Source organism: Antennarius striatus, chromosome 10, assembly GCF_040054535.1.
Source record: "Antennarius striatus isolate MH-2024 chromosome 10, ASM4005453v1, whole genome shotgun sequence".
Lineage (NCBI taxonomy): Eukaryota > Metazoa > Chordata > Actinopteri > Lophiiformes > Antennariidae > Antennarius > Antennarius striatus.
This window is the reverse complement of record NC_090785.1, coordinates 20493112-20503569: the sequence shown is the minus strand read 5'-3', so window position 1 is coordinate 20503569 and position 10458 is coordinate 20493112. Positions and strand designations below refer to the sequence as shown.

The window sequence follows — 10458 nt, the reverse complement described above, 5'->3', positions numbered from 1 at the left end:
CTCCTTTGGGTCCCTGGGTCTACGTGGTTCTCGGTGCCCCCGGTGGCTCTTCGAGTGATGGCTTCTGGATGCTCCTGGCTGCTGGGGTTGGGAGTGCTTGGCTGGCGTAGCCCTGTTGAGCTCTGGTAGCCTATCTGGGTGTTGGTTTCATCACACATGCATGTTGGGTCAGGGTTTACCAGCTCCTGTCGAGTCCAATTATTGAGAACCATTGGGTCCCGTCAGAAGTGATGAGTCTCACTTCAGTCATTACAATAATATGCCCTCTGTCTTCCTCCTACACTGGTTTCCTATAGTGGCCTATTCTATATTATCAGGACCTCCACTAATCTGATGATTTGTAACACTGGTGTTGAAATATCAGTTCTAAAATAGAATAAAACAGCCTAAACCTTTTTCACTCCAAAAGCACAGCAGGGTGGGTCCATGTCAAACAAACTGTTGCGGTAGTGTGCTCGAGGGTGCACACTCGGCGCCTACGTGTTCTCCCCACACCCACACAGAACATGATGAGACGCTCACCTGAGGATGCTGTTAGCCCGTATCCGGTTCAGGGGCCAAACCAAGCCACTACCTGGGGTGTGGCTTGAATCGCATAAAGTGGGGCGCTGTCAGGCAAGCCGGTACCTGGACTAAACCATTTTGTGGATTACTGGATTGTTTAGTATTTTGCAGGCTTTTGATAAATGTTTAAACAACCATATGATGGGCATTTATGTTTTATTCTGTTCTGGTTTATTTTGTAGAGCAGGTTTTTCCCGTTTTGGGTGTATTATGTCGGATATTGTAAAACCAACCCCATTTAATTATTGTTGGTTTGCCAGTGGAGGGGCATGGGGTATTTTAGGAAAGCATTTCTGCTTTATGGGGGAAGAGTTGGGAACTGGGAGCTGGGAGCTGGGAGATGGGAGCTGGGAGCTGGGAGTTGGAGTTGGAGCTAGAGCTAGAGTTGAGCGTTTTTGAATATTATGCATGGTTGCCACTGGTAGTGTAAGTTTTCTCTGTATATACTTTTTTTGTTGCACTGGGTTTTTGGTTTTGTGAATTCTGATCTGCACTGTAAATATTTCTTCACTGCTTGTTAGTGAAAATAAAAACCCCACCAAAAACGGATATTTTGCGGCTGCGCCATCAATTTCCCCCCCCACTGCATTCAAGAACCCGTGACAACTACCTTGTTTGTATTTTCTCTCCCTGTCTCCTTTTGCGTTCCCCCTTAACTCACAGGGGTGCAGCACTTCCCTCTCTGGCTCACAATAGGAAATTCTAATATAGACTGACAATTTAGTTCCGAGAGAGGAGTGGTGACAGTCACATGCACGCATTAAAATGTATAAAAGATTTTGCTGCAAGACTAAAATAAGCATTGATCTCATAAAAGGTTGACCCCCTTTATGGGGTTAAACTATGAGAATACATGCAGACAAGAAAAAAAAAAGTGTGTTGTTGGTTTCTACAGAGACCTGTACATGACTGAATGGACACCAAACCCAGAGGTGCTCAGCAGCTTCCTCAGGGGTCTCCCCCAGGTGAATGCAGAGAGAAACTGCTAGCTAGAGGCAGACCTGACCCTTCAGGAGCTGACCTCGGTTCTGATGAGCCTACAGAGCGGCTCCCCGATTGCAGTCATCCTGGCCATCCTGCAGTGCTCATGCAGGTAATTGAGACCTGATAAGTCTGTTGGTGTTTGTGTTGTTTTTATTTCCCTTTTAATAAAGTTTTTAGTCTTGGGGGAAGATCCTTGTCTCTGTCCATTATTGGACCGATGCTTGTGCAAATTTTTAATATCTGTGGCCTGTTCATGAACTTAAACAAGTCTTACAATTTGGTTATTTAAAGGGGCCCTATTATGAAAATTACACTTTTTCAGGTCTTTACATATACATAGTGGTCCTCCCTAACCCGACCAACTCCTATAATCTGGTAAACAAACACTTCCTGCATCAATAGATATTTGGAGTTTTAGGAAGTCATGGCTCGATTTTACCACAAAGTGCTAGGATAGGCATTCTTGACGTCAGACTTTGCACTCTGTGCTATTGGACAGAGTATTGGACAATATGGATTGGTGGACATGCTCAAGGGCGTGGACGATATGGATTGATTGACACGCCCAAGGGCGTGGCCATCCCCAAGACGGAGCTCTTTGTGTCAGACAAGAGGCAGCAGTCTGTTGAAATGGCATCCGTGAGAAGGAGACAAGGTAGTTGCTCAGTAGTTGATTGTACAAATCAACACCAGTGTTTATTTTTAACCCCATCCAATAAAGAACAGAAGAGAGCGTGGTTGCATTTCATTTTTAATGGCAATGTGCAGCTACATCGCCTGCACGTTTGTTTGTGTGTGGAACCACTTCACTCCAGCCTGTTTTAGCAGTGAGGGTCAGTACAGACGGGGCTTTGCCTGAGACTGATCCTCATTCAAGGATCACTCCCAACCATACGGGACCAAGGACCTGCACCCTGGCCACGGGTAAGTCTCACCACATTTATCTTTTTTGCAGTTGTCTGTTAGCATGAGTGATCAATTGCTATTTAGCTAATTAGGTGGTGCTGCTTTGTTTCGTGTTTGCGTGCGCGCTCCAACGTGTGTGGGCGTGCTAAACCTACAGTATCTACTGTAGGTACAACGCACCAGAGTTGGGCTCACATTTTATCTTTTTTCTTTTTGTTGGTTAGCGTGAATGAAGTCATGCTATGCTAGGCTATGTACGGAGGTCTCCTTTGTTTCGCGTTTGCGTATTGCATGTGTGTGCGTGCACTCCCACACGTGTGTGCCTGCTGGCCTATCGTATAAAACTAAAACGCACGTAAGTTGGTTCATATTTTCTTATTGTTTGTTAGCCTGAATGAAGTCATGTTATGCTAGGCTATGTAGGAAAGTTGCCTCTGTTTCGGTTTGTATATTGCGTGTGTGTGCGTGTGTAACAGAGTTAAAATGTTGTTTATTTTTGAGCGTTTTGATTTTCATTAAGTGATGACTATGTGATAGATTTTGTGAATTTTATCGAAAAGTTTTTGTTATTTTGTTTATATTGCGAAGCTTGCCTTATGCGCGCTTCGTTACTTTTGTACCTCCTGTGTTTCCGTAGTCCCTCCCGTCTGTCCCCCAGAATGATAACTGCATTGCTGGGGGTAGGTTGTGTGGGAGCGCTGCTCCGCTATTTTTCTATTTTCAATGTCGAACGCGAACTGTTTGCGCTGTAACCTCAAGAATGTCATAACAAGTTATAATTCTGTGGTTTTGAGTAGTTTTGTTTTGTTTCGGGAATCCTTTTCTAGTTTATTCAGCTGTAACGAGGTGAAGTTTTGGCGCTAACTGAGACGCAGCTCCGGGTCATGTCACCGACAGTGACATGGAGAGGCGGGAGAGTAATGTTTGTTATTTTGTCCGTTTAGAAGCAAAGGTGCAGAAAAGAAACGTGGGGAGATTAAATAACTGTTGTCTCCCACAGGTATGTTTTATTTTTGAATGTGAAGTTTTTCTGTTTGATCACATGATTGTTTTTGTTTTTATTTTATTTCAGTGTAATATGTGTGATTGAGGACTGTTGTGATCCTCTAGAGAATGATAACTGCATTGCTGGGGAAGCAGAGGTGCAGAAAAGAAACGTGGGGAGATTAAATAACTGTTGTCTCCCACAGGACACAAAATAAAGAAGCAAAAACTCCGTTATTCGAGTCATCCTTTCGCCGGCCCATTCACGACCGTTACAAGTGCACGCCCGATCACGTGTGTGCGTGGTGGACCCACAGTAGGTACAACACAAGTAAGTTGGTCTCATATTTTCTTATTGTTTGTTAGCATGAAGTCATGCTATGCTAGACTATGTAGGGAGGTCTCCTTTGTTTCGAGTTTGCTGTGTTGTGTGTGCGCGCACACTCCCACGCGTGTGTGCGAGTCGGACCTACAGTATAAAGCTAAAACGCACAGTAAGTTGGTCTCATATTTTCTTTTCTATTATCTGTCAGCATAAATAAATTCAACTTATTCTAGGCTAAGTAGGGAGTTGTGCTTTGTTACGTATTGTGTGTGCGCGCACACGTGTTACAGTTGATTGTTTGTTGGTCGTCATAGCGACAAGGCACGCAGGTCTGTCCTTATCCAAAAAATTGGTGTCCTGAAATTAGTGTCCCTCTTCCTTGTGCATCCATTCAGCCTACAGCTTCAAGGGACGTGCCATGCCAAACTGACCCAGTGGACACTCATACTGTTGGTACACAGCAGTCCTGCAGGACTCTTCATTCCACCTATTGAAGTAAAGGTTATGTACAAGTCATATTCCATACAATGTTTTAATAAAAATTGGTTAAATACACTAATTTTCTAAATATAGTTGTCTATATCTACTATGTGTTGATAGTAGTTCAGTAAAAAATAAGAGTGATGTGTATTAGAATTTTCCAGCAAGACAGTAAGTGAAAACTTTAGTATAAAAATTTTTGAGACTGATTCATGTATGTCATATATTGTTTTGGCTCCTTATTTTGTTACGTTTGGTGTGCCCCTCTACAAGATCCACTTTCCAAAGGCTTTTGAAGGGACAATGCAGAGCCAAACTTCACAAGACAGCCAACACTCTGTTAGTGTTGCAATATTTTAATATTTCAAACAAATATGTTTTGAAATTCTGTTGGTAATTGTTCGCAACAAAACACAGTAAAAAGTAACCATACAAATAAATAAATTAGTAGCAAGTACCAGGATTTATTTTGAACACAATTTTTCTAAACAAAGAAATGAATCAAACAATATCAATAACAGTAAAGATCTATCTTTGTGTTTTATTGAACAGGTTTTGTAGCTGACATGTTGGACCTCATATGTGACAGTGTTGGTGGACCCCATGCCATACACAAATGAGATGTTTTCCATTCCTCTCCCCGAGCATCTCTCTGCCCAGTATGAGCGTCCGGACAAGGAGGAGGTCATTGCCAGCTACATTTTTATTTAACTTTTATTTAACCAGGCAAGCAATTAAGAACAGGTTCTTATTTACAAATGCTGCCTGAGCTAAGAGCAGTGGCTCTTAGAGGTGTGGGGGTGGGGAGGAAGTCTAAAATAAACACAAAGACATACACTATACAGAAAATATAAGAAAAATAAATACAAGACAAGAGAACGAGGCCGAGAAAGAGAGAGAGAGAAAGAGAGAGAGACACTCAACAAGTGCAGCTGTCAGCTACAATTTCATGTAGGTTTTGTTTAAAAGCAGTGAGTGATATGGGGACAGTGAGTTTGAGGCAGTTTTGAAAATTGTTCCAATCATTAGCTGCAGCGAATCGAAAGGCACTGCGACCAAAGACAGTACGGGCTTTAGGGATGGAGAGTTTGATGAGCTTGCTGGACCTAAGATTGCGGGCAGGACGGAAGTGGTGTAGAAGGGAGGAGAGGTAGGGTGGTGTTTTTCCTAGTATGGATTTGTAAATGAGGTGAAGCCAGTGGTGGAGCCGTCTGGTGTGGAGGGATGTCCAGTCTACCAGGTTGTACAGGTCACCGTGGTGAGTTCTGAATGGAGCTCCTGTGGCAAAACGGATGGCAGAGTGGTGGAGAGTGTCCAGTTTGCTAAGAGTAGATTGAGAAGCCATCCTATAGATGGTGTCACCATAATCGAATATGGGCAGGATGGTCATTTTCACAAGCGTGCGTTTGGCTGAACGGGTGAAGGAGGCCTTTTTCCGGTAGAGGAAGCTCAGGCAAGCTTTGACTTTTGATTGCAGGTGCTTGATGTGGGTGGAGAAGGAGAGGGATGAGTCCAACCAGAGACCAAGGTATTTATAGCTGGTCACAAACTCCAGTTCAGAGCCATCGGCACAGAGGATTTTAGGGGCAGTGGTGGAATCCTGTTTCCGGTCAAAAATAATGCATTTGGTTTTTTTGGAATTGAGTGAGAGATGAAGGCCATGAAAGTACTGCTCGACAGAAGTGAGACTGAGTTGGAGTGTGGATGCTGCAGAGTGGAGAGAAGGGCCCTCTGAGTATAAGATGGTATCATCAGCATATAGATGAATCTTGGAATTACCGGCAAACCTAGCTACATTGTTGATGTAGATGGAGAACAACGTTGGGCCCAGGATGGAACCTTGAGGCACCCCTTTCACGATGGGAAGAGGGTCAGACAAGACATTTACAGACTTTACTTGCTGAACTCTGTTGTTTAGGTAGCTAGCGAACCAGTTGCAGGAGTGTGATGACAGACCGATGGTAGTGAGCCTCTGCAGGAGGATGGAGTGGATGACAGAGTCGAAGGCTTTGGATAAGTCAATAAAGGCAGCAATGCAGATCTGTTTGGAGTCCAAGGAGGTAACAACATCATCCAGAACCTTCAAAGTGGCTGTAGTGCACCCGTGGCCAGGCCGGAAACCAGACTGTAGGTTGGACAGAATATCGTTTGAAGCAATGAAGTGGCTGAGCTGTCTATGAACCAATTTTTCTAGGATCTTGGCCAAGCACGGCAGGATGGATATAGGTCTGTAACAGTTGGGGTCAGAGCTAGAGCCACCTTTAAAAAGTGGAACTTCAAGGGCAGATTTCCAATCTGAAGGAAAAACAGACAGCTCCAGAGATAAGTTGAATAGATACGAGATGGGGGTGGCAATGACAGGAGCAGCAGTTTTTAAAAATAAGGGGTTGAGCCCATCAGATCCAGCTGACTTGTTAGAGTCGAGTTTGGTGAGTTCCTCTAAAACTTCCGAGGTCAGGATGGGATTAAAGGAGAAGGTGCCTGAGCTGGAAGGTGTAGGTGAAAATGAGGGGGCAGTAGTGGGGGACTTGACAGAAGAGGCATGGACTGTATTTACAAAGTGTTGATTGAGAAGTGAAGCCATGTGAGACTTATCAGTGAAAAGAGTCACCAAAGGTCATTGCACTAGGAAAACGGGGTGGGGTAAGCTTATTTTCCATGGACTTGACCGTTTTCCAGAATGTCTTGGAATCAGTACCACAGGATGCAAATTTGTCCAGATAATGAGTGACTTTAGCTTTTCTGACAGCCTGAGTGCATGTGTTCCTGCACTGCCTAAAGCCAGTCGACAGGTGACTGGGAGGAACGGGCTTTCCGCCATAAGGTGTTCTTCTTGTGGATTAATGTGGCTAAGTCACGGAAAACCAGGGGCTGAAGCGATCCTTGACTTGAGATTTTATGAGAGGAGCGTGATTGTTGATGATCTGACTGAAGGTCAACTTAAAGTAGGACCAGGCAGCATCCATAGTTGGAAACGTATTAATTCTATCCCAGTTCACTGCAGCAATGTCATGGAGAAAGACGTCTCGGTTAAACTTCTTCATGGAGCGTCTGGTTACAGCCACAGGTGGACGTTTAACTGAGGAACCAGAGCGTATGCAGGCAATAGCACAATGATCACTCAGATCCTGACTAAAGACGCCAGATTTATAATTAGAAGGGGTGTTTGTGAGGATCACATCTATCAGAGATGCAGAAGATGGCGATTTCAAATTATGTCTGGTGGGCTCTGAAATAATTTGGAAGAGGTTTAGGGCATCAAATTGTTGCATGACCATATCTGGGGGGTTAGACATGTCCCAATTTAGGTCACCCAGTAGAATAAACTCAGAGGAGATGTACGGGGCAAGAAGTTCACTGAGTACAGCTAGAGAGCATGGTGGGGCAGAGGGTGGTCTATAACAGACAGCAACAGAAAGAGAAAAATTATTTGACAGATTGATTTTTAACACTAGCAGTTCGAGATACTTGGGAATAGTCTTTGACAATAAAATAGAGCATTGCAGATGGTCCCTCACAAAGAGAGCCACGCCCCCACCCTTGGAAGCTCTGTCCTGGCGAAAGACATTATAACCTGGAATAAAAGTGTCAACATCCGCAATGCTCCTTCTAAGCCATGTTTCAGAAATCGCTAAAACATCAGGATTTGCAGTGTGTATCCAGGATTTTAGCAAATCAAGTTTAGGTAAAAGACTACGGATATTGATGCGTAAAAAGCCCAGGGATTTCCGTTTACAAAAATCATCAAATGACAGACTAGGAGCAGTAGGACTAACATTAACTGTAGCAGGCCCTGGATTTGAATGAACATTGCCAGAAATGGCCAACATGAGAATGATTAACAAACGACAAAAAGCAGTGCTAAAACGATGAGTTATTATCTTTCATTAGGGACTTGGTTGAGATGACAGAATTGGAACTACGTAGCTGTTGCAATAGCAGGATAGAATACAATGGAACAAGAGCTGTTACACACCGAGTAGGAAGACCAACAGACATTGTAGTCCAAAGGGAAGAGACATCCCTAGGTGGAAAAGTGAAGTCCAATGTACCACGGCCATAGGATGACAATCGAGGTAATAATGTCTCTTGAACAGGAGATTTCCTGGGGGTAGTAAGGGTCCCAGTATCCCAGGCATTTAGAAGGAAGAGTAAGATGATGAAAAGAGACATCTTTAAACACCCAGCAGTATCTGACTCACGTGAAGCGTTGTGGAGTTCTCTAACCGCGGGGCGCTTCGGCCACACGGACCACTTCCCTCTCTGCCGGCGCCGACATTTACTCCTGACGGTCTGCGAGCAGGTCTCACAAAAGCAGGACTTTCGTTCACGTTGGAATCCGGGAAGACCCTAAGAATGGTGTCCGGCATGGTGAAGGTGTGCACCGCCCTCCAGATGAAGCTGCGACTGGTCCGTTCGAACTCCAGCTGGCAGCAGGAGCAGTTCCGGTCCTCCAGCCTCACGGAGCCCCGGCGACCGCCACGACCCGGACTGGCAGTTTTACAGCCCGGTGTCTGCACAGTCTCCCCCAGTCCCTGAATGCTAACATGCTGGTAGGTCGGTAACGTGTGTGAATCAGCCGTCCATGGTGTGACACAGATTCAACATGACCAGATTCAACCAAGACTCGGTCTAAATCCAGCGTAGTGGCCTTTGTCTTCAGGAAACTCCTGGCGTATGTGAAGGACCACACATGCTGAGATGACAACCAGGATTCTGCTACCTAAGTAGCCCCAGAACCAGCCAACAAAGGTGCGATAGGCCAGATGTCTGCACCATCTACAGAAAAAGGACACAAAACTATTTATTTCACAATGTTTTCAATCCCGAGTATTACAGCTGTTGTTGATTTCCTGACAGGATGGCTCTGTGTTCTCATTATTGTTATTGGATGTATTGTTTTATGTAAATAAATGCTTTTATATGTCAACAGAAATGGATTGTGAATACCAAAAAATGTTCAACATGTCTATTATAAGATAAAAATCAAGGTGTCGCAAATACAATATATTAGACTTTGTTGTACCTATATATGTCATGTTACTGCATTAATCAAGGAATGCCTAATGAAGCAAAATAAGAAACTAGTTTTTAATCTGACATTTTTCAAAGAACGACTTACTGATGTATTGGTGTGCTGCACTGTGTGTCCTGAACAATTTTTTAACCAGTTTTTAATGTCAGGCTACCGATTTCCTGGCAAATGCAACGCTGTTTTACTCATAGAACTGACTTTAACGTCGGTGTCTCACGGCTGTGAATCTCACAGCATGTCGCTGCCATACAGAATACACAAGCCTAAAATGCGGTTTAAAATGTTTTGCTACGTTATCGTAGCCAGGCACTGGTGCTCTCCGCAGGCTGCTCTGCTGTCAGACAGCAGGTCAGTGAGAGCCGGCACTTTGGCGACGCCCCTTGTCTACCACATTGGATTATCAGGTGCACTTTGAGTTTATGAGAAAATTATAGGCTTTTAGGTGCGCCTTATAGTGCGGAAAATACTGTATTTTAGAGCTATGAATGTTTTAGACACTTTTACAAACCTATGGTGTGTCAAAGGTGTGTTATGTTCCGTGTTGAATGAAGAACCTGTGTTCAGTCAGTGGTTGGTCTAATTCATGTATTTTTTGCTTATTGTGGCAAGGCGAGCGGCTTGAAGCCGTTGCCGACAACGCCACCTGGGGGCTTTCATCCCAGGATATGAACAAGACTTACTGATATGCAGGTTTCGAATTGATCCAAGGCACACGGTTCGAGAATACTCCACAGGACAAGAGTGATTTCCAATTATAAAAAAAAAAACTTTATTAAAAATTTATTTTAAAATGAGGACAGATGAAATGAATGCTACAAATATGATTATAAAGAGTGTATGAGGGATTACCAAAAACAGGGCTGGGGCTTACCACGACAGCGGTAACAAAAAGGGGAGAGATCCAAAAAAACTACACTGCACCCGTGACACAGCAAACCAAAAACGTGAATAAGGAACCACCACCAGGGGAACCGCTGCCGCTCTGGGCCCGCAGCACCTGTCAACGAAAAAGAACACAATTAGAAACAAAAAAAAGCAAGGCAACCCTCACACACTATAACCAAATAGCAATAAACCCAAAATAAACTGTTTAACACACAAATTATCCAAAAGAGGAAAAAAAGAGATTACTACACAATAAATCAAATATAACCCACCAAACTGATCAATAATGATTCAA

At 43.9% G+C, this 10458-nt stretch overlaps 1 long non-coding RNA gene across 1 annotated transcript; it reads left to right on the top strand.

Moving 5' to 3' along the window:
* Window positions 1–3594: 3594 nt before the first annotated feature.
* On the top strand, window positions 3595–9277 carry LOC137602624 (uncharacterized). Its single transcript, XR_011037189.1, has 3 exons — window positions 3595–3769; window positions 4159–4582; window positions 4796–9277. It is a non-coding gene; the product is annotated as an uncharacterized lncRNA (long non-coding RNA).
* Window positions 9278–10458: the final 1181 nt, after the last annotated feature.